General features: G+C 41.6%; 1 non-coding gene across 1 annotated transcript; it reads right to left on the bottom strand.

Moving 5' to 3' along the window:
• Positions 1-613: 613 nt before the first annotated feature.
• On the bottom strand, positions 614-687 carry Trnae-cuc (transfer RNA glutamic acid (anticodon CUC)). Its single transcript has one exon. It is a non-coding gene; the product is annotated as a tRNA-Glu (tRNA).
• Between the last annotated feature and the right edge of the window lie 20,447 nt (positions 688-21,134).

Raw genomic sequence — 21,134 nt, 5'->3', positions numbered from 1 at the left:
TCTTTACTACAGCCACTTGTTCTGCATGACCGTTGCTTTCATGTGTCAGTTGGGCTTTATTCTATCAAAGAGCTCAAGAAGCAAGTTGTGATCTTTATAAAAACCTCACCTTTGTAATTGCATGATTAAAATAAAACTGTGAGGTCTGACATGGTCAGACTCCAGCATGCAGATGTCCAATGCTTATTTTGAAGAATCAAATACAAAAAAAGGAAAGAAAAGGAAAGACTATTAATTGATGCCCCAGAAACTCCCTGAATACATGACTTGGAAAAATCACTTCTTTGGGATTTAGGGTCCTAAACATTGAGTTACTACACAAAATAAAACTCTGAAGTGTCAGCTGCAGTCTTCAACAGGAAAAAAAATACCGAACCACAAATACTGTAATCTCCAAGATTCCTCATAGTATTATTACTGAGATTATTACTTATTCTTTCATTAAAGCAGAGCATTACCCAATGAGATTGGTCAAATTATGCTAGGCCCATTGATGAATATGACATAATGAACCTTACTGTTTTGTATAATTATAATGTACCAATGGAAAGTAGCACTTCACAAAATATAAAACAAGGAAGAACTTTCCCCCCGTCCCTTTTTTTTTTTTTTTTTGAGGTGCTGGGGATTGAACCCAGGGCCTCTTGCTTGAGAAGCAAGCACTCTACCAACTGAGCTATATCCCCAGCCCAACTTTCCCCTTTTCACCACAACAGGTAATGTTTTCTGTTATGACTTAAGAATGACACCATCTAAAGAGAAGAATTGCTTCTGAGTGCCTTTCAATTATTGAACTTTGCACCTTCCACAGTGAAACATCAATTATAACCTCCAGCCTCAATAAGTTAAAAAAAAAAAAAAGGCTTAAGCAAATTTTTTAGCCCAGTGAAAAATGCTGGCATCAGCAGGATGGTCTGGCAATGAAGACCTGAGACTGAAGAGCTAGCCCAAAGCAGAGACATAGAGGGATCGAGAACCCAGAGGTGATGCATTTCACAGTGAAAGTTGCACACTACCAGTGGGAATTTCTGAATAAAAGATTAAGAACTCTTAATATTTTCTAAATCATGTTTTGGAGATCAAATCATGAAAGATCAGCTAGCATCTTTAGAAAGCAGGGAAACTATCTATAAATAACAAGTCACACATACAGAACACATATTAAAACAGAAATTAAAGCATTTTCTGGTAAATGAATTGAGTTAGAGAATATCAGCCACAGCAATGCAGCTCAATTTACAATAGCTAAACTATGGAACCAGCCTAGATGCCCTTCAACAGATGAATGGATAAAGAAAATGTGATGTCATATACATATATGAAGGAACATTACTCAGCTTTAAAGAAGAATGAAAATATGATATTTTCTGGTAAATGGATGGAGTTAGAGAATATCATGCTAAGCAAAATAAGCCAAACCCCCAAAATCAAAAGCTGAATGTTTTCTCTAATAAGTGGGTGCTACTTCACAATTGTCAGGGGGCACTAGGGAAGGATAGAGTTTCTTTAGATAGGTAGAAGGGACTGAAAGGAGGGGAAAGGGGAATGGGGGTAGGAAGGATAGTAGAGTGAAATAGACATTATTACCTCATGTACGTATTTGACTGCATAACCGCGATGTGATCCTACAAAATGTACAATCAGAAAAATGAGAAATTACACTCCATTTATGTATGATTTATCAAAATGCATAAATGCATTCTACTGTCATGTATAACTAATTAGAACAAATAAATTTTTTTTTAAAAAGTACATAGCTTTTAAAAACAACATAGCTTAGAGTATTCTAAAGGAGAATTTAATACTTAATTGTGATAAATGATAAACATTTATTAGCAAAAAGGAAGGTTAAGCTTATAAAACCAAATGCAAATTTATGTCAAGTCATTTTAATCTAAGAAAAAGGTCAATATGTTCCATGCTTGTATGATTACATCAAAATGAACCCCCAAACTATGCGGAACTATAATGCACTAATAAAAAATATCCCAAATAAAGAATTGAAAATATTGGTGCACTTCATAGCCAAGAGTTAGAAAATAGAACAGCATGGGAGGGAACTACCTGGTTATCCTGAGATAACAGCTCACCAAGTTTGGAAATCAGAATTACTGAAGTCAAAAAGGATTCTTAAACATATCGCATGGACTTGTCTTTTTATGACCACCTGATGAACAGTTCTTGCCAATGCACAATAAATGTCTGTTGAATAATTAAAGACTGTTTCAGTGTTTAAAAAATTGATAAACTGGGATCTATCATTAATTTTCTTCGTAGAAAACCTAACTTCCTAGAACACCATGCATTTTAGAAGCTTTATGTATTCTTTACATCCTTGTTTTACCTTTTTCTCTATTCAAAACAAAAATTCTTAAATAAAGGGGAAAAATGTGTAAGTGATTAAAGTTACGGAATAACCCAGGTCAGGTCTGAGAAGGGTGAACAGCCTGCATCACGGTCCCCAGGATTTCCTTTTTAATATTACCGTATGTTTATAAAGGTATCATATTAATTTCTCTCCTTAAAAATAAGGATCTATTCAGGTAAAAGATACAGTTAAAAATTTGACTCTCAGCATAAAAACCTACTAAGACAGAATAACAGGGGAAACAGGCACAGCTCTCCCAGAGGACTTATACTGAAGGCAGAGGACCCGTCAGTCTTTGAGGATGGAGGGTGTTTGTTTTTAATAATCTTACTCAGAATGAGGGAAAATGGGGAAAGCCTCCAGTTTTCATAATTTCATTTTTAGGTAAAATTGAAAATTCCCTTAAGATAAATGTGCTGCGACCATGAGGTTTACCAAAACTCAACAAATCCCTGACTCTCAAGCCTGCACCAGGATCCCCTGTAGAACTTTTCACTTCCATTGATGCAGAGGCCCCGGGTGGTCAGGCATCTGAATCTCCTGGGGCTCCACAGGCGTCTGAGGGCTCCAGTGAGGAGTCTCCCAGTTGAGCGTCCACTCCTGGTGCCCCCACATTCCTCCATGTCACTCAGGCATGGAGGAAGCAAGGGTCAGAGCTTTAAGGCCTTATTGCCAAGGACAGAAAACAGCCGGGGACAACAAAGCATGTAAGCGTGAAGGTAGAGGCAGGTCAACAGGGTGCCCTGAAGGGACGGAGAGGGAGCCCTCCACCTGATGGACTCAGGCAGAGACCGCAGGTCTCCTCTGATTACAATCCTGCTCCCCAAGGGGCTGGAGTCAGGGAAGGCCAGGCCTCAGGCCGCATTTGAACTTTAATTACAGAATTGTGTCTGCAAGTGAGGCAGGAGGGCCAGAAAGTCCCTGGACTGCTGAATTGTCACACGAGGCAGGGAAACGATCCGTCTCATTGAGATGATGTACAGGGGCAGTGGGAAAAAGACATAAATAAAAGTGCTTTATACTGGCACCACACAAGATGTGCTTGTTCAGTTTGATGGCTCCCTGGACAAGCTGTTATAAAACAAGACCATGAAGAATGACGCAGCGTGGAGGGAGGAGGTCAAAGGCATCTGAATTCCCATCCGCGTGTACCTAAGAAACCGCTCTCCTTCCCACTGTGGTGGGTGCCGTGGGCATTGTTAACACTTTAATCGAATGCTGGAATCTAGGAACAAAACAGACCAGAGGATCCCCCAGTCTGAAAGCTTTGATCATACAGAATCTTATCCCTCTTTTTACAACTATATTTCAAAATAAAAGGAAGATGAACTCAGTAGCCATATATATGTTTTCCCTGTGATTTCCTGACGTCAACATTCAGATCCCACAGCACTTACTGTCCTTCGCTGAAAGCAAGTTCCAAATGTTAGGACAAGTTGTGTTTCCACATGGTTAAAGCTATGGAAAGCGCAATGCTTTCGCTGACTTTTTGGAAAACGTCAGTCTGCGTGAAAGGCTGGGTGGGAGGTCCTGGGACTGCAATGACTGTGTTCAGTGGACTGTACTCACAAGGATCCTCCGGAGAGCTGGACAGCTGAGAAAGTCAGATCAAGACAGATTAACACGTTCACCAAGGCAGACGGTGGGAGATGGACAGCAGGGAGAGGTGTCACCACGCTCTCAGGCACGGGACACCCAGAGCTGAGCAACACAGACCCCTTAACGGCAGTGTGGCTATCCCTCTCCCTTCCCCTCCCTTCCCGCCTACCCGTCCCTATGCTTCAGACAGTGGGGGCCCTGCCCTCTCCTGCCGCCACGTGTGCCTAACCAGGGCATCTCAGCACGCCCTTCTCCCTCACAGCATCTGGGCTTCTGAACCCCAAGCCTCCTTCAGGGCTTATTTCTGTGGACACCCCGTGTTTGGTACACACTGGATTTTCTCTTCCTTCCAATGAGTCCCCGTCTTGGGAAATAAAGGAATCTTAACGTCAAAGCAGCAGCAAGGAAATCAACCACCCAAATGACCGAAGACCGCAGGCAGTGTGTTCCTTTCTTCTCAGGATTGGCACCTTGTCCAATGGCAACAACAGCTTCCCCTGAGAAACACCGAGGGCGAAGGACCATGCATGGAAAAAGGTCAGTTCCTTTGTTTTTCCAAGAAGCCAACATGTTTGAAAGAACTGTGCTTTCACGGACTAAAAAAAAATTCAAAGTTTGAAAGAAATTGAAAAGAGAACCCTAAGGAAGAACGCTATTTCTCCCGAAAATAAGAACAACGGATTCACTCAAAATCACAAGTTGCTTCTAAGACGCACAGCACAGTCCAAGGGAGAGGACATTACATTTTTGGTGCACAATATTTTGAGCTGTGCACACAGATGTTGGTTCCTTAATCCAGACACTGAAAAAGCAACTGTCCACCAAAAGGTCTGAAACTCAGGAATCTTGTTTCCCATTCAATATTTTAAAAATTAATATATTATATATTACACACACGCACATCTATAAAATGATATTTAAACACTGGCACAAGTCATCCTAAAAAGTAATTTTAAGCCTCTCTTAAAATCACCGAAGCTCTGGCTACAGAGAGTCTGCATTCTTGTTTTTTAAAAACAGGCTCAAGAACAGTGGTTACCACAGATCAGGACCAGGAGGGTGGGGAGAAGAAGGGAGAGCGGTGAGTCACTAGGGTACGAAGCCACCGTCAGATAGGAGGAACAGGCCTGCTGTCTTATTACACTGCAGGATGACCAGCATCCCTAACACTGGAGGGTATAATGCAAAATTGCTGGAAGGGAGGCTTTTGAATGGTCTCATCACAAAGAAACGAAACATGTTGGAAATGAACAGTTCACTAAATATCCCAAGTTGATCACGATGCAGTGTATAAATGTATTGAAACATCACACTGTGCCCCATAAATGTGCACAACTGTCACCTGAAAATAAATAAGTAAATAAAAGAACAGGCTCAGATTTGGCAATGTGTGGCCTTCAAAAGGACATACCCTGCCTGCCTGGCCAGAGTCCTCTCCCAGGGGGACATATGCCCATAAGTGGCCCACTGTCCTGCTGTCATGGGCAAGTGACTTGTAGCACTTCTATTTCAACCCCAGAATGTAGATAGATACATTTTAGCAAAACGTTAGGAATCATTTAGCTAATAGAGCAGGCATTGCAGTCTAGGAAATCTGTTACTTAGTTTTATTGCAAATTGAGATGTTTTGGTATCCAATCTTGTATAGTTTTTAACTCAGAAATGAATTTTTGGTGATGGCAAATTAAACTCTTCATCAAAAAAGGAAAATCTGCTTGTTAGAATTGACTATCCTCTGTCAAATAGTCCTAACAAAATTCGCAGTCTTTATCATTTTTTTCTTCATTGTGTTCATTTGTCTAGAGTCCGAAATTCACTCTATTTTTCAAATTGACTTTAGTTAAGAGGGAAATCTACAGAACTCAGAACTAATAGATTAATTCCCGGATGATGTCTAAAGATTTAAATTAGAAATATCCAAATTAGATGTCCTTAAATACTCAACAATTATTTCTAATCTGAAATTCCATTCTAAAGATGTGCACACATGTGGGTATAAAATTAATTTTAAAAAACATTCAAACAAATTAATCTTGATTTCTCAATCTCACATACTGGTTTAAAAATAGGTCTTCATAGTAGAGGCATACTGTTTTTGTAAACATACATTTACCTAGGGTAAGAGTTTTTGATTTATTGTTATTTTTTTCTTCCCCCCACCCCTCCCACCCCTCTTATCCCTCTATACAGTCCCTCTTTCCTCCATTCTTGTCCCCCTCCCACTCCCCATTATATGTCAGCATCCACTTATCAGCAAGATCATTCGTCTTTTAGTTTTTTGAGATTGGCTTATCTCGCTTAGCATGATATTTTCCAATTTCATCCATTTGCCTGCAAATGCCATAATTTTATTATTTTTTATGGCTGAGTAATATTCCATTGCATATATTATATATATATATATATATATATATATCACAGTTTCTTTATCCATTCATCCATTGAAGGGCATCATATCCCATTTGTTTACAATAAAAATGAATTAAAAAAACCTTTAATATATATATATACACACATATATATATATATATATATATATATATAAACCAGGTCTGTGTGTGTCTAGGGTAATGGCCATCCAATGCACTTCTGATCTTTTGCTCCTGTGAACTCAGCCCTTCACAGCCTGTTCCCATGCGGTCTACTGACACGGAGCTGTCCTGCCTGCCTATGGGACGTGGGGGCTCGGATGACCACAGGAATAACTGCTTAAGGAACCAGAGGAGCAGGCTCCAAGTTCGCCCAGACTCACAGACCACTAAATACACAATAGCACGGGCTTTACGCTGTCCTGTGTCTATGAATTTCATTTCATAAAATCTTTCTCCATTCACACATTTTCTCCTTTTGACAACACGTGTGAGCAAGATAGAGTCACAGATGAAACTGTTATCTTCACGTCTCAGAAGGTCATGGCAGCTTACGTACACAGTTTTTCCCCAGGAGCTGGCTGCAAGATTACCTACCAGTCTGTCTTAGGTAGCCTCTGATACCAGGGGTGCTGCTCCAGTGGACCCCAGTTCTCAGGATGTAGCTCAGCACTCTTGACCCAGGACTCTCTGCTGAGCAACCCTGCATGCTCCTCCCTACTCCTTCTCCCGCCTCCTCATCAACAACAAAGTGACCGGACCCTCATTTTCCATTCTGTTCGTCCTCTTGTCTTTCCAGAAAGCTGAGGTAGCTTGTGAGCTGGTAAGAAACTGGGTTTTCAAACCATATTCATGTGACTCATGTGGAGAGGAAGAGGGTCAAGGGTAAACCCTTCCAGAAGGTCTGCTTGCCTCCCATCATGGAATGAGTGAAATCTGAGCAGAGTCCTTGATAGATCCTACACTTCTTTAAACCCTTTCCTCTTGACTGACAAGTGAGCAATTCCTAAAACCATTTTCCGAAAAGAGGGAAAATGTCACCGGCAGCCAAAAGAAGAAAAAGAACTCACCACTCAACTGTTAGTCACTAGTACAGACGGTGCACCTTCCTTGGGAAGAAGATGCAGTGAATTTCAATCCAGTTCACGTTACTATTATCCGTCCACAGAAAGCAAGTGAAATGCCACGAACAGCTTCAGGAACAAGACTCTCAGCCTACGGAGAAACTCCCCTCTGTTTTGCGCAGGGGGAGAGCTCTCTCCTGCACTTGCTAACATTCGGTTCCTGTACTGAAATCACTTTTGTCATCTGTTTGAATTTAAACCCAAGGGAGAAATCCACTCACACCTGATTAAAAAAAATCAAGCCACACACCTCAGTCATCATTGAGTGAAATTCAGCCTGTGACTACTAGAAACATTGTCAAAAGTGATGCTACAGTGATACCTTAGGTGGGTCATAACAACAGATAAAGATTTGCATTTGTACATACGGCAATTTTACCCTGTCAAAACGTATCTCTCTTAGGTGTTTACAACTTTATATTTCCTTCCTGTTTCTTTTATTTCTCAACTATTTGTATTTTTTATTCTGGCCTTAATTTTTCTTAATTTCATGTTCTGTTATTGTGAAACAAGAAGTAGGAATTTAAAAAATATCATGTATAAAAACTTGAATTGTTTTCCTATGTACCAGTCTAAGAGAGCTGTTTGTTAGCTCAAAGACTGAGAAGACCAGATCGGTCAGATCCTTGGGTGTTTGAAACCTGGCTTGGACACACTGCATCACTTATCTTTATTGTGCTCATCCTTCACACTCATCTATTAAATGAAACCTGTGATATTGTTTTAAGGATTAAATGAGATATAACAAGGGAAGTAATTAAGGTTGTTTGGACACAAGTAAGCCCAATAACTTTTGCAAATATCAATATTGATATTTTTACCAAAGAATTTTTCTGGAATAAAGGGTCAAACTGTGTTTTCTCTACCAACAAGTAATATTTTCACTATGAGCCGTGGGTTCGTTGAGATCAGAGGATCCCAAGAAACAAACCAACATGCTTTGCATAAAACAGGTATTCAACTTCTACTCTGTAGGCTGGATTAATCTTCAATGTCAAGTGGATTTGATTTACGGCAATATGTGAAAGTAGACATACTGTCTGTGCTAGACCTGCTTTTCAAAATGTATGTTATCTGAGCGAAAATATTTAGTTCTCTTCCAGATTTCCTACTACCTGCTTTGGGACAAACATAAGGGAGAGGTTAATGTTTATTTAATGTCATCCACACAGACAGGTTGGAAAGGTTGCAGGATGGTTTGCTCCAAATCACATGCAACTGCTGTGAACGCTTGCTCTCAGAACACATGACCCAACCAAATGTTCAAGATGACTCAGGTTCACTAGAAGCAGACTGAGGAAGGGATCAGCACCTTTTCTAAGATGCAGGCCACTCCCATGATTCAGTGTAGAGTTACTTCTTTCATTTATGTCAGAGATGAGCATTTAAGTCCCATCAAAAGCATGTGTGTTCAATACAAAATCAATTGTGAACAGAAAGCAAGCAAAGGAGTAGGTGAAAGAGCAGAACCATGAGAGGCCTACCAGGGACCCCAGGCTTCAGAGGCTGGCTATGGAGACCCTGCTCCATAAACAATAAAAACATTTGTTTTTATTGTAAACAAATGAGATATGATGCCCTTCAATGGATGAATGGATAAAGAAACTGTGGTATATATATGTATTTACACAATGGAATATTACTCAGCCATAAAAAATAATAAAATTATGGCATTTGCAGGCAAATGGATGAAATTGGAAAATATGCTAAGTGAGATCTGGTGCATCCGGGTGCATCCAGACTACTTGTCACACCCTGAATGCCACCAATGACTAGCACCCAACTGAACACTTCCGTTCATTCATCAGGAATCCTGACTTCTTCTCCACAAGAATTTACCCATGAGTTTATGTTATTCTAATATCAATATGATTTTATTTTACAGCAAAGGTATACAGTGACAACAGAAAATAAACTAACAGTTCTTTATTTTAAAAAATATGCATAAGTATGTGTGTATGTCCTCCATACCCCCAAACCATGCTGACTCCAAAGAAGCAACTAAATCCCACTTGACCGTGAGCCTTTTCCTTAGTTAGCTAAATAATCCAACTGATTTCAACATTAGGAAAGTTCAACATTTAAGAAAGATGGAAATAAATAACAGAAAAACAAAAACACACAACAAATAAACCAGTCCAAACAGTTGTAAGTGGTACCTCTCAGGACTCCTAGGAGCAGAAATCTGGGAGGGCAGGTGTTTGCTGAGGACTGCTCTTCTTTTATCAGAATCCTGGGGAATTAGCTGACTTTTTGAATGACAGATTCATTACTTTTATATAATTACATGTGCAAAAGATAAATAAATTATTGATTAATATAATCAATAATATATATATATATATAGTCCAATAACAACTCATTCTCCTTGTTTATTCTTTTGTGGAGGTCAACCAGTTAGAAACTGTCTAAGTGACCTGTGTTTGCTGTCAAGATAAGTTACTTGTTAAGTAACAGAGAAAGTGATAGAAGTAAAGGTGCAGCACCCTCACACCCAGGCTGCCCACCCGGGGGCCAAGGGCCAGCCTGCCACAGAGCAGCCTCAACCATCATTTCTGAGGCTCTAAAACTAAGGCCCCCCAGGACTGTGCCTAACCCACCACAGAGGTGATACAGTTTTTTTCCTCTCCCCTTCCTTCAAGAAGCCTAACCACGGCTTGAGCCAAAACCCAGGTATTATGTCAACTTAAAAACTCATTGGTGACACAGGAGTGTAAAAACTGTGTAAATCATCTTTAAAACCAAAACACAGTGGACATATCTGGACAGTGCTTCACCTGGACGGGACCTCAGTGGAGAGCCAGGCGGGCTTCCCAGTTGGAGCTGAGCAAGCTAAAGGATACCCACGGCCAGTGAGGCTGAAAACAGCAGCGAGAAGCTCGAAAAAAATGCAGTGTGCTCGGAATTTCTTGTTTTTGCCTCAGAAAAATATACTGTCTTTTTTTTTTTATTGTTCTGAAATCAAGTGTTAAGGGGCAACATGGGAGATGTTTCAGTGGGAATCCTTTGGGAAGAATAAGTGGGTCAACTCAGGAGCCACGTCCAGAAGGATCAGGATTTTCAGAGGACAGTGATGGAGGAAGTGAGTGGAGAAGGGACACTGCTTCTCACAGAACTTTTAAGGGGAGGAGCCCCTATGGGGGCTGGGGACTGTGCGAAGGGTGAGGAGCCAGGGAAGGTCTCCCACAGGTGGCCAGCACATCCCAGGAGCAGAACGTCTTCTGTCCCAGTAGAAAAGACAGAGGTCCTCTTCCTATGGGGATGGTATCACCTGTAGAGGCTGAAAGTGGCTTTGCGAAAAACATCTTAGAAAATGCAACGGCTTCTACCAAGTGGCCCCAGTACATAACAACATACAATATGTCTATGGTATTAGAATCTCATGAAATGCAGAGGTCAGTTAGAGAACAAAGTCCAAAAGCCTTCCCTGTGGGGCAATAATGAGAAAAATCCAGTTGAGAAACACGGGTTTCGAGGAAAATGCAAAAGGAAAACTGTGGTTGGAGGATGGTTGGAGGAATGCAAATGGATAAAATTCGAGAAGGACCTCACAGTTCTGGAAGCGTAAAGCATGTTGTCTTTGAAAACCAATTTAAGAATTAATATCAGACACCTTAATACTCTACACCAAAATGTTCTTTGAAATGATAGGAAAGAACACCAGGTGTCCTCAAATCAAACTGCTCTAGTGTCTAGATCACATTTTGTTTCAACAAAAGATAGTCTCTGTTCAGCAAATACCTCTATACCAACCCCAAATATCAGGAAGTGCAGCTCATAACCGTTCTAAATTCTATCTGACCTCAAACTTTCCTACGAACCCAGTAAAGCATCTTCCTACTTTCTACATACTGACTTTGGAGCCGCACCTGTATATAAGTACAGTTTTCTATTTTGATTCAGAGCACAAAGGTTTTCCCAGTCAAATGAGATGGGAAAAACTCATTCCTACCCGAGGTTCCATGCCTATGGAAAACAGTTCATCCTGTGGTTCATGAAAACTATTCACAGAGTGTTGAAAATTGGGTGTTTGGAACTTAGTGGCCCCTAGATTCCAAAGAAACCCTGGCTCCAGTGAATACCTTCTACCCACACGACTTCAGAAGACCTGCAGTTCTGGAGATGGTGACCATGTCCACGTCAACACCCTTCAAACCAGATTACTCATTACATTATGATTTTTAAAGCTACTTCTCAAAAGCAAGAAAAATGAGTTGGTCCTGTAAACCCCACTAAACCTCAAGCTCCCCGGGGGGCAAGGTCCTGCTTCTTCCCCGGCACTCTCTCTCCAGGGAGGTGTGGCCTGGTGTTGGTGGCTCCTCAGTAAGTATTGGATGAATGCAAAAATAAAATGCATTATTTCCAAGTATGTTTAGAACTATTTCAAAACTTGAAAATTTAATGTGAAAAAAAAAATCTGCTTAGAGTATAATATTTGACCAGCATCTCGGAATGACTGAAGTCCCAGAAACCCTATAGGCCCACTCGATTAGGGCTCCATGGGGGACAGAACCAAGATGTATAGATAACGGATCATTCTGAGGGATTTACGGATTGGCTCACGGGATCAGGGCTGGATGGTGCCACTGCCGCCATCTGCAAATTGGAGAGCACGGAAACCAGCAAGCGCTCAGCCCAGGCACCCGGCGCCTCAGAGGAAGAAGGTCCAGGGAGGCGGCGCGGTCCAGACTGAGGCCTGGGAACCAGGAGAGTCTGCATGCAGAGACTGAGGAAGGAGCTGAACGCAAGGCAGCGCTCTCTTGTGTCTCAGCGATCGGGGAGGCAGAGGCAGGAGGAGGAGGGTCACGGTCGAGGCTGCTCAGTGACTTGGAGACTTAGCGAGGCCCTGTCTCGGAATAGAAAATAAAAAGGCTGGTGGGTAGCTCAGTGGTGGAGCACCTCTGGTCCATCTCCAGTGCTCCCACAAAAAGGCTGAAGAATGGAGTCGCCTTCCAGGGCAACGGCAGCAGCAAAAAATAAATGAAATAACAAACCCAAAGCAAAAACCCCAGTGAAGGAGAATGCAGTCTGCAAAGAGACACGCCCCTCGCTTCTGCGCATGCGTCCATGCAGCCCCAGCCCATTGGACGGCGGACGGCCCCGCCCACATTCGGGGCGGGGCTTCCCATCTACTGGTCACTCATCTCTGCCAAAACCTTCACAGACGCACACTGAAGTGTGCTTCGCCAGTTTTCTTGGTATCTCTCAATGCAGTCAGGCTGACGGTCAAGATGAACCATCACACCCACTAACTAGTGTAAAGCTGTTCAGTCTCTGGTGGCACATCCAGGCCATCCCACGCCACACACTCTTGAGCAGTACAGAGACCCAAAGCCCATACTCACCTGTAGATTTCCTAATGCGAGACACAGAATTCCAAATTCACCCTCCTTCATCTTCTTTCTTTAATTCATTTTTAATAGATAGGCTCATAATTATGTAAATGAGCATTTATGGAAACAGAATTCTTAAAAATTGAGTAGCGATGAATATGGTTTGAAAGATCAGATTCCTGCCAGCAAGGGAACCACCTCAGCTCCCTCAGAAGGTTTGAGTTTGGCTCTCTTGTATTTCTGATGGAAAAAGAGCATTATTAACAAAGCCAGGCATACCAAAATACATTCGATTGAACCTGATGATTTATTTCATCACTCTTCTCGTCTACAATCCTAGAATTCACTTTATATAATGGGATTAGTGTTAATTTTGGTACGGATGCACACCTCTTTCCCCCTTTCCCAAAAAAGAAAGGCCCTGGGGCACTCTGCATGATAAGAACAGAATGGAGGTAGTTTGGTCAGTTTTTCCTTCTGCAATAAGAAAAATAAAATGACCCTGAGCTTGCATGGCCTCATTCATCGATTCATTGGTTCATTGAGCACTCACTGAAGGCCTATTCAACAAGGAGAGTGGCTGGACAGTGTTCTAGAACTGGAGGTTTAGCAATTAAAAACAAAAAGATGAAGTCCCAATCTCACACAGCACATACTGCAGTGGGTGTTAACAAAATAAATGGGGAAAAAATAGGCGTGATGTGAGGAGACTATGAAGAATTTAGATGAAGTGATTAGAAAATGTGACCTGAGCAGGTGACTTGAGGAAAGCTCTAAAGATTTAAGTAAAAAAGCAAGATGTGTAGGTTTGGGGAGAAAGAGTGTTCCAAATAAATACGATAGCAAGTGCAGATGCTCTGAGGTAGTGTGTTCTTGGCACAGACAAAAGCCAGCAAGGAGGTTTCACTTATAAGGAAGGGCTGCCTGAATCATCTACCGGGTATCTCTCTCCATCTATTTAGGTCTTACTGGTCCTTTAAAACATCTCTCAAATTAAATCTCTTACAGGAAGAAATTTCTGGTATCCCTCCAAAAAGATTTGGCTTCTCCACCCCCTGAATCCGAAGAACAACTTGGCTCAGATGATTCTATTTTACGAGTTAACATATTTGTAGATTATAAACACATATCTAAGGTCAGGACTTTGCCACAAATTTTTACATCCCCTCCTGAACCCAGCTGCCTTACAACAACTTTGTCCAAGCTGCCTAGGAACCCAGTGGCAGCCTTTCATTAGCATGGGTGTTCCAGAAATCCAAGTCAGTGACTCTGCTTCTTCACAGCTTGATCTGAGTTGGACTTGGAAAACACATGACGGCACCCTCAGTATTCCAAGACAGGGTGAGTTCAGTTTATAGGTTGAAGAGAGGATGGGGGCTGCTCATGAGTGGAACTGCGGCCAGCTTTCACTTCTATGGTGGAGATGCCATCCTGGTCAATACACGTGCTTTGCCTGGTGGAGCTGTGGTTCCTACTTCATTTTCTTTGGCCTCCTGTAGCTAATGGTACATTAAGCAAAGGGACAGGTTCAGAGTTTCTTTGTTTCTTCTGTTACCAGGGGGAAAATGAAACATTTGTTTCTCATGCATCTGAAAAGGTAGTACAGTCCCAGAGTCACCAGGGCAAAAATATATATCTCCATTTGCAAAGCTTACTTTAACTTCTTCAGATAAACAAAACATTGGTGAAAATATACTGGGAGTCTCTGTTGGTTTCAGAAATAAAATGTGGCTTTCAAAAGGAACTTCATATTGTCCTCCATGTGAAAGGAACAGAGCAAAACACCAAATTGAAAACCAAACACCAGGGAGTACTAAGAGGGTGGTATTTTAAAAATGGAGCCCATGGGACAGAACGGTCATGCCAATCTGTCACTCATATGGAACCAACGTTTTTTCATATCAAGTGGCTCATATAGAACCTTTCAGAACCATCAGCTCATTGGACACACAAATGCAGATGTCTGCCATCTAGTGGCACAAATCAGTGTTGGCAGCCTATTTTTTTCAAGAAAGCAGGGAACATTTTTTTGGAGAAAAATTTAATCTAAGCTCCTCACTTAAGAGGGCTTGAAAAGGTCACACATCTCATTGGTCACACTGTCCTAATACACCCATCTCGCCTCTGGCCTTGACACCAAGTAGAGCAGGCTTGTCTAGAAATCCCCTTTTGAATGCTTGCGGGGTTCTGTGGATGTCACAAGGGTATACATTCATTCCATGAAGACGGTCTTACTCATCCCTTTATCTCAAGCACTTAGAACAACACTGTCCGACATAACTCAGGATTAGGATAAATTTAACGAACAGATGAATGACCAGGAGAAGAGTTGGAAGTTACCCAGACTGTAGATCTCCTGGCTCCTGAGTCTTTGCTACCACAGGAATTTCTAAACATCTAAGAAACAGAAGGATTGCTAATATCATTTTTTTAAAAGGTTAATGTAAGACTTAAAATTCATGGAAAAGTAGTAATTGTATTGCTTATGACTATTAAAATTTACATATTTATAGAAGTCCTATATAAAATGCGCTGTAAAGGATGGGAAAAACCAATCCATATCCACATTTCAGAATGTTCATGAGAACCAAATTATCATGAACACAGCCAACAGTTATAGACTATTTTTCAATGATTTTTGACACCCAGCTATTCATATCAATAATATATGTGGTGTACTTGCTCATAAATATAACCCCTAAATATAGTATCATGGGACATGCAAAAATATGGTCTGTTTATGAGAGCACCAAGCAACAAACAAAAATGTTAAGAACTGCTTATATTTGAGATAAGTTTCTGTTTTTTGTTTTTTTTTTAACACTTTGTAAACATTGATGACCACAGTTAAAAATATATTTGTAGCTACAGTAGGGAACATTTGATACAAGCAGCTCCATCCTAATTCTCCACCTGAAATCTGCTGTTACCTGACTGTGTTTAAGCTCTTGTGGGAAAGAGCACCCCAGCCTTTGCAAAGCCTGAGAGGGATCTTAAATTGAATATGAATGATTTGAGCAGAGGGAGCAGCCTATGATAAGATAACGTACCCCATGCCAATCCAGGCTTCTCATCTACTCAGAAAAAGAAAATAGAAAATCTCTTCCTTTCTCTTCACCTTGTAGGCCTTAAAATTTAGCAAACACAAGTACCATGAAAGATATTTATTTAGAAGGCAGATTGACAGGCCCTGCGCCCATTCTGATTCAGCTGGTCTGGTTTCAATCCCCAAGTCTGCATTTTTAGCAACTATCCTAGAAGCTTCTGGTGCATATGATCCTAGGCCACAGTTTTAGAAACATCACTCCAAATTCCTCTGACTGAAAATTTTCTGTGGTTCCTAAGAACATTTAGGAGAGCTGACTGTGGCAGCTGATGAGCAACCAGAAATGATGACCTGAAAGTACTGGCCATTAGAATTAGCTGGAGGGAGGAGGCGTTACTTGGGGGATGCTGTCAAAAAGGATCATGCGTCTCAAAACCTGAGGGTCACCAATGGAGCCACATCTGTGCAGGCAACACTCCAGGCAGGTGAGAATCAACTTCAACTGGGAGAATTCTGTTATGTTCCGTATAACAGTTCTTGAAGACTGATTCCTGTTTGCAAATAATAAACTATTTTTCCAATAGTTTCAACTTCATTTCTTTTTCTCCCCAAGGGGGAGACTAACAGGGTCTCACTCATCAATGAATACTTAGTCTGAGTCTACTGTGTGCCACACGCTATATTAAGCCCTTGGGATATCTCTGTAACTAACACATAAAAATCTCTGCCCTCACAGGGATCCAGAGCATCATCCAATGCAATGAGTTTCTACAAGATGCAGTGTAGCATACTGGGAGGTTCCTGAAATCCAAAGGAATAGATCAGTAGACAAATAATTTGTTTTAATATAATACGTATAGAAAGCGTGACCACGTATATGAGAATCAGGCGCACGGGCAGTGAGATGTGTTTTCTTGGGAATTCGGGCCTCCTGATGTCTGCAGTGCTGCTATGGTCAAGAGGGGACGGCCAGCTTCTGAAGGGTGCAGGCCTCTGCAGAAGCCCTGAGGCAGGAGGCCTATCCAGGGAACCGCAAGCCGGCTAATGTGGCTTGGGGAGGATGGGAGACGGCAGGGACAGTGGCAGAGAGGGGAAATTGTGGACAACTTGGGTCTCACTACAGAATAGGTAAAAACTGCAGGAGATTGGAAGCAGGGAGACAGTGCCAGCCACCAGGCCAAGGAGAGAGGGAAAGACCTGGGAAAGGGAAGGGAGTGGGGGGCACAGAAGGGAACAGGAGGCAGTTCAGGAAAACCCAACAGGATTTCCGAACTGCATGGCAAGGGTGAGGGTGTCAAAACTCAAAAGGAGGCAAGTCCGGGTTCCCACGGGGACTGCCCTGCAGGCGACCAACCAATACTGGAGGGCGGGGCGGGGGCCAGGCCTGGTTTGGAGGAAGGCGATGTCCCTAGTGTGGCAACAGGGCATCGGGTTGTCTGGTGAGCATCCCTGTAGAAATGCCCGAGGGCCACAGATGGACGTGGAGCGCGTGAGGCAGGGAGAGATGGGAAATCTGTGCCGACTGATCCTGGATGCCATAGAGTCAGCTGAGGTAACCAAGAGCAGCAAGGCAGGGCCCAGAAACCAAGCAGCTGGTCCTCCGAAGTGACTTGGCAGGAACAGATGCAGAAGCCTAGACGTGCAGTCAAGAGATCCAGCCGGGTAATCTGGGGCGGCATTCGACATCCAGGAATCTCCGTTGGCTCAGATAGCAAACCAGAGGCTCGAGCTGGATGACCTCAAATGCCTCGAAGTCCAAGTGTGGTCATGTTCTACAGGGTCTCCGAGATCAAGGAAGAGGGGCTGAGGAAGGACGGCGAGGAGGAGCGGTGAGAGGGCCAGAGCCAGAGAGCTCAGGCCTCGGGAGACAAGGAGGAGGACGGTGACTTGAGAAGTCCTAGGGCTAAGGAAAGGGGCCAAGGAGTTCAGTCCAGCCTGCTGCACTCAGAGGCGAGTGTCCTGCAGAGCGGGAGGTGTGGACCACACAAGCAGAAGGGTAGGAGCTGTGGGCACAGGTTCTGCTCCTGTTGAAGCTGGAGAGCAGCGTGGACTGCCTGGCCTGACGCGGGCTTCTGAGAGGGTTCCAGTTTCTTGACTCAACTGGTCTCACTCTGTGGCCTGATCAGGCTAATCAGAATCTCGTCCACGGCTCAAGCAGGGGCAGGATGGCCCCTATGACTGAGCTTTTAGAACTTCCCAGAATCAACTTTCTGATCTTCTCTTCCAGCCCTGGCATCTGGGTGGCCCTTTCTTTCTTTCTTTTCTTTTGTTTTTTTTTTTTTTTTGGAGGGGTGGTGGTCTCATTCCTTGCTTCTGGTGAGGAAGACATGTATGTGAATTATGCTAATGATGTGAAAAGCAAGATAGACCCAATTTTATTCATCTTCTCTGACATTACTAGTTGCCTGAGCTGAGAAAATTCCTTGATCTTAGTTATGTTTCAGTTAATTTTTTTGTATATATATTTAAAAGTATAAAATAATCTCTTCTTAAAGAGCATCATGGACAGCATGCTACTGGCATAAAAACAGACACACAAACCAACAGAACAGAATAGAGAGCCCAGAAATAGACCCACACATTTATGGTCAATTGGTTTTCCATAAAGGTGCCAAGAACACACAAGGGAGAAAGGACAGTCTCTTCAATAAACGATGCTGGGAAAACTGGATATTCACAGGCAAAAGGATGAAATCAGACCCTATCTCTTACCAAATATGGTATCAACTCAAAATGGATTAATGATTTACACACAAGACCTGAAACTATTAAACTAGTAGAAGAAAGGCTTTGTGACATGAGCCCAGGCAATGGTTTTTCTTAGATATGAACCCCAAAACCATGAAAGCAAAGATAGGTGGGATGACATTAAACCACAAAGCTTCTGTACAGCCAAAGAAATAATCAACAGAGGTAAGCTATGCATCCAGAGAAAACATCTACAAACCACATACCTGGTTTGTGTTAATGTCCAAAACATATAAGGAGCACAAACAATTCAGCAAAAATAAATAAATTAATAAATAACACGATTTAAAAATTCACAAAGGACCTTCAAAGACATACAAATGACTGACAGGTATATGAAAAAATGCTCCATGTTACTAATTACCAGGGAAATGCAAATTAAAACCATAATGAGATAATCCCTCATCCCTGTCAGTGATGAGATATTCCCTCATCCCTATCCAATCATAACTGGTGCTGGCGAAGATATAGAAAAAAAGAGAAACTTTGTGCCCTGTTGGTGGTAGCGTGAATTAATATAGCCATCATGGAAAACACTGTGGAGATTCCTCAGGAATTAGAAACAGAACTACCAGCAATCCCACTATATCAAAAGAAAATTGAATCAGTAGGTCCAAGAGCTGTCCGTGTCCTGTGTTCACTGTAGTGTCATTCATAATAGGCAAGACAGAAATAAAGTAAGCCTCCGTGGGTGGATGAATGGATAAAGAAAACTTGGTACATAGTGGAATACCATGCTGCTCTAAAAAAGAAAAAGGCCTACACTTGCAACTGCATGGATGGACCTGGCAAATGTTACATTAAATGAAATATGCCAGGCATGGCAAAACACCACATGATCTTACTTATATGTGGAATCTAAAAAGGCAAAGTGACGGAGTGTAATGAGGTTCCAGGGGACACAGGGGACTGAATCTTGGCTAAAAGTACATTTCTGTTAGACAGACGCAATGCGTTTGAGACCTGTTACATAGCAGGACAAGTTGGGTTCATAATAACGTACTGTACACCAGAAACGTGCTGAAAGCATGGATTGTAAGAGTCCTCACAATGAAATGTCATCTAAATGAAGTGATGGATATGTTAATTAGCTCGACTTACCAGTTTCACAATGCACACGTATAACGAAACAACACAAATACAGACTATTTTAACTGTCAACTGCACATTTAAAAAAGACAGTTGTGGATTCTATGAGACATTGTCTGAAAATAAAGAATTCGTATAAATGATCATCCGTCGCTATTGTCCCCAGGACTTGTTCTTTTCCCAGGACATCCTACCTTGACCTACAGATTACTTCCTCTGCCCACAGTAGTTACTGGGGTCTTGGTCCCAACACATTACTTTGTCTCATTGGACTGTTTTAAAAGTATTCACTTATTCCCTTTTTTCTTATCTCCATATATATATCCTTAGGCATCATTTTAGGCTACTTATTTCTAAATTATATTCTCCAATTTCCTAAAGAGAATCCAAGAGTGCTTATCTTAAAATTGAAAGGTTAAAAAATTTTATAAAAGACTATGGGACTGGGGTTGTGGCTCAGTGGTAGAGCACTTGCCTGGCATGTGTGAGGCACTGGGTTTGAGTCTCAGCATCACATATAAATGAATGAATAAAATAAAGGTCTATCAACATCTAAATCAATATTTAATTTTTTTAAAAAAACTAGAGAAAAAAAGGGCAAGTAGTAGAGAGAAAAACTGGCTACTGTGATTATTATTTTTAGGTCTGAGTTTCCCAGCAGACACTGCAGAAATACAAAGATGGTTTAGTTTAATTACCAGATAATTGCTTTCATTATTCCAGAAAAGGTTCAATTTTTCCGGGTATAAAAACATATATGAAACACAAGATATCAAAGGGAGGAAGAAAGAGTACCTAAACCCATGAACAAAGTGTTCAGGAATTGGAAAGAAGATGTAGAAATATTCTTTGTGTACTTTCACAAATGCAGACTGAAACAGTTCCATTCCGTTTCAAAGCTGTAGCTTCTCATTGTCTCACATTCAAGTTCTTCTCCATCAGACACAGCCTGTTTTGCTGAGAACTCCGGTTCCTCAAGCACACTCTTGCCTCACTCTAACCAGAAAATGATCCTCCATAATTTTATCAGAAAACTGATTCTTTAGATGGGTTCACACTTTGTTGTCTAAGCTGGTCTTGAACTCTTGGGCAAAAGAGATCCTCCTGCCTCAGCATCCCGAGTAGCTGAAATGACAGGTGCAGGTTGCTGTACCCAGCTTTGATTTTGTTTCTTAAAAAGCGACAAAACCCATTCATCATTATTAAGAGTTATCCTTCCAAAATGATTGAAGAAATACTGATTTTGAGTTGTATAAAGATTTTCTTTTTGACCAACACCTTACACAGTACTCACTCAGTACCCACAGCTCACCTGGTGTTTTATTCTTATTTTTCATACAACTCCCTTAATTGTAATTTTGTTAAGTGTATTTTGTTAAATATTTGTTAAACCATTCCATTTTTTATTCTGTTTATGGTCATTCATGAAACAAAAAGTAATATACATATACATATGTC

The sequence above is a fragment of the Sciurus carolinensis genome, chromosome 12, assembly GCF_902686445.1.
Source record: "Sciurus carolinensis chromosome 12, mSciCar1.2, whole genome shotgun sequence".
Taxonomy (NCBI): domain Eukaryota; kingdom Metazoa; phylum Chordata; class Mammalia; order Rodentia; family Sciuridae; genus Sciurus; species Sciurus carolinensis.
The sequence above is the reverse complement of the archived record's forward strand: the minus strand, read 5'-3'. Positions and strand labels throughout refer to the sequence as shown.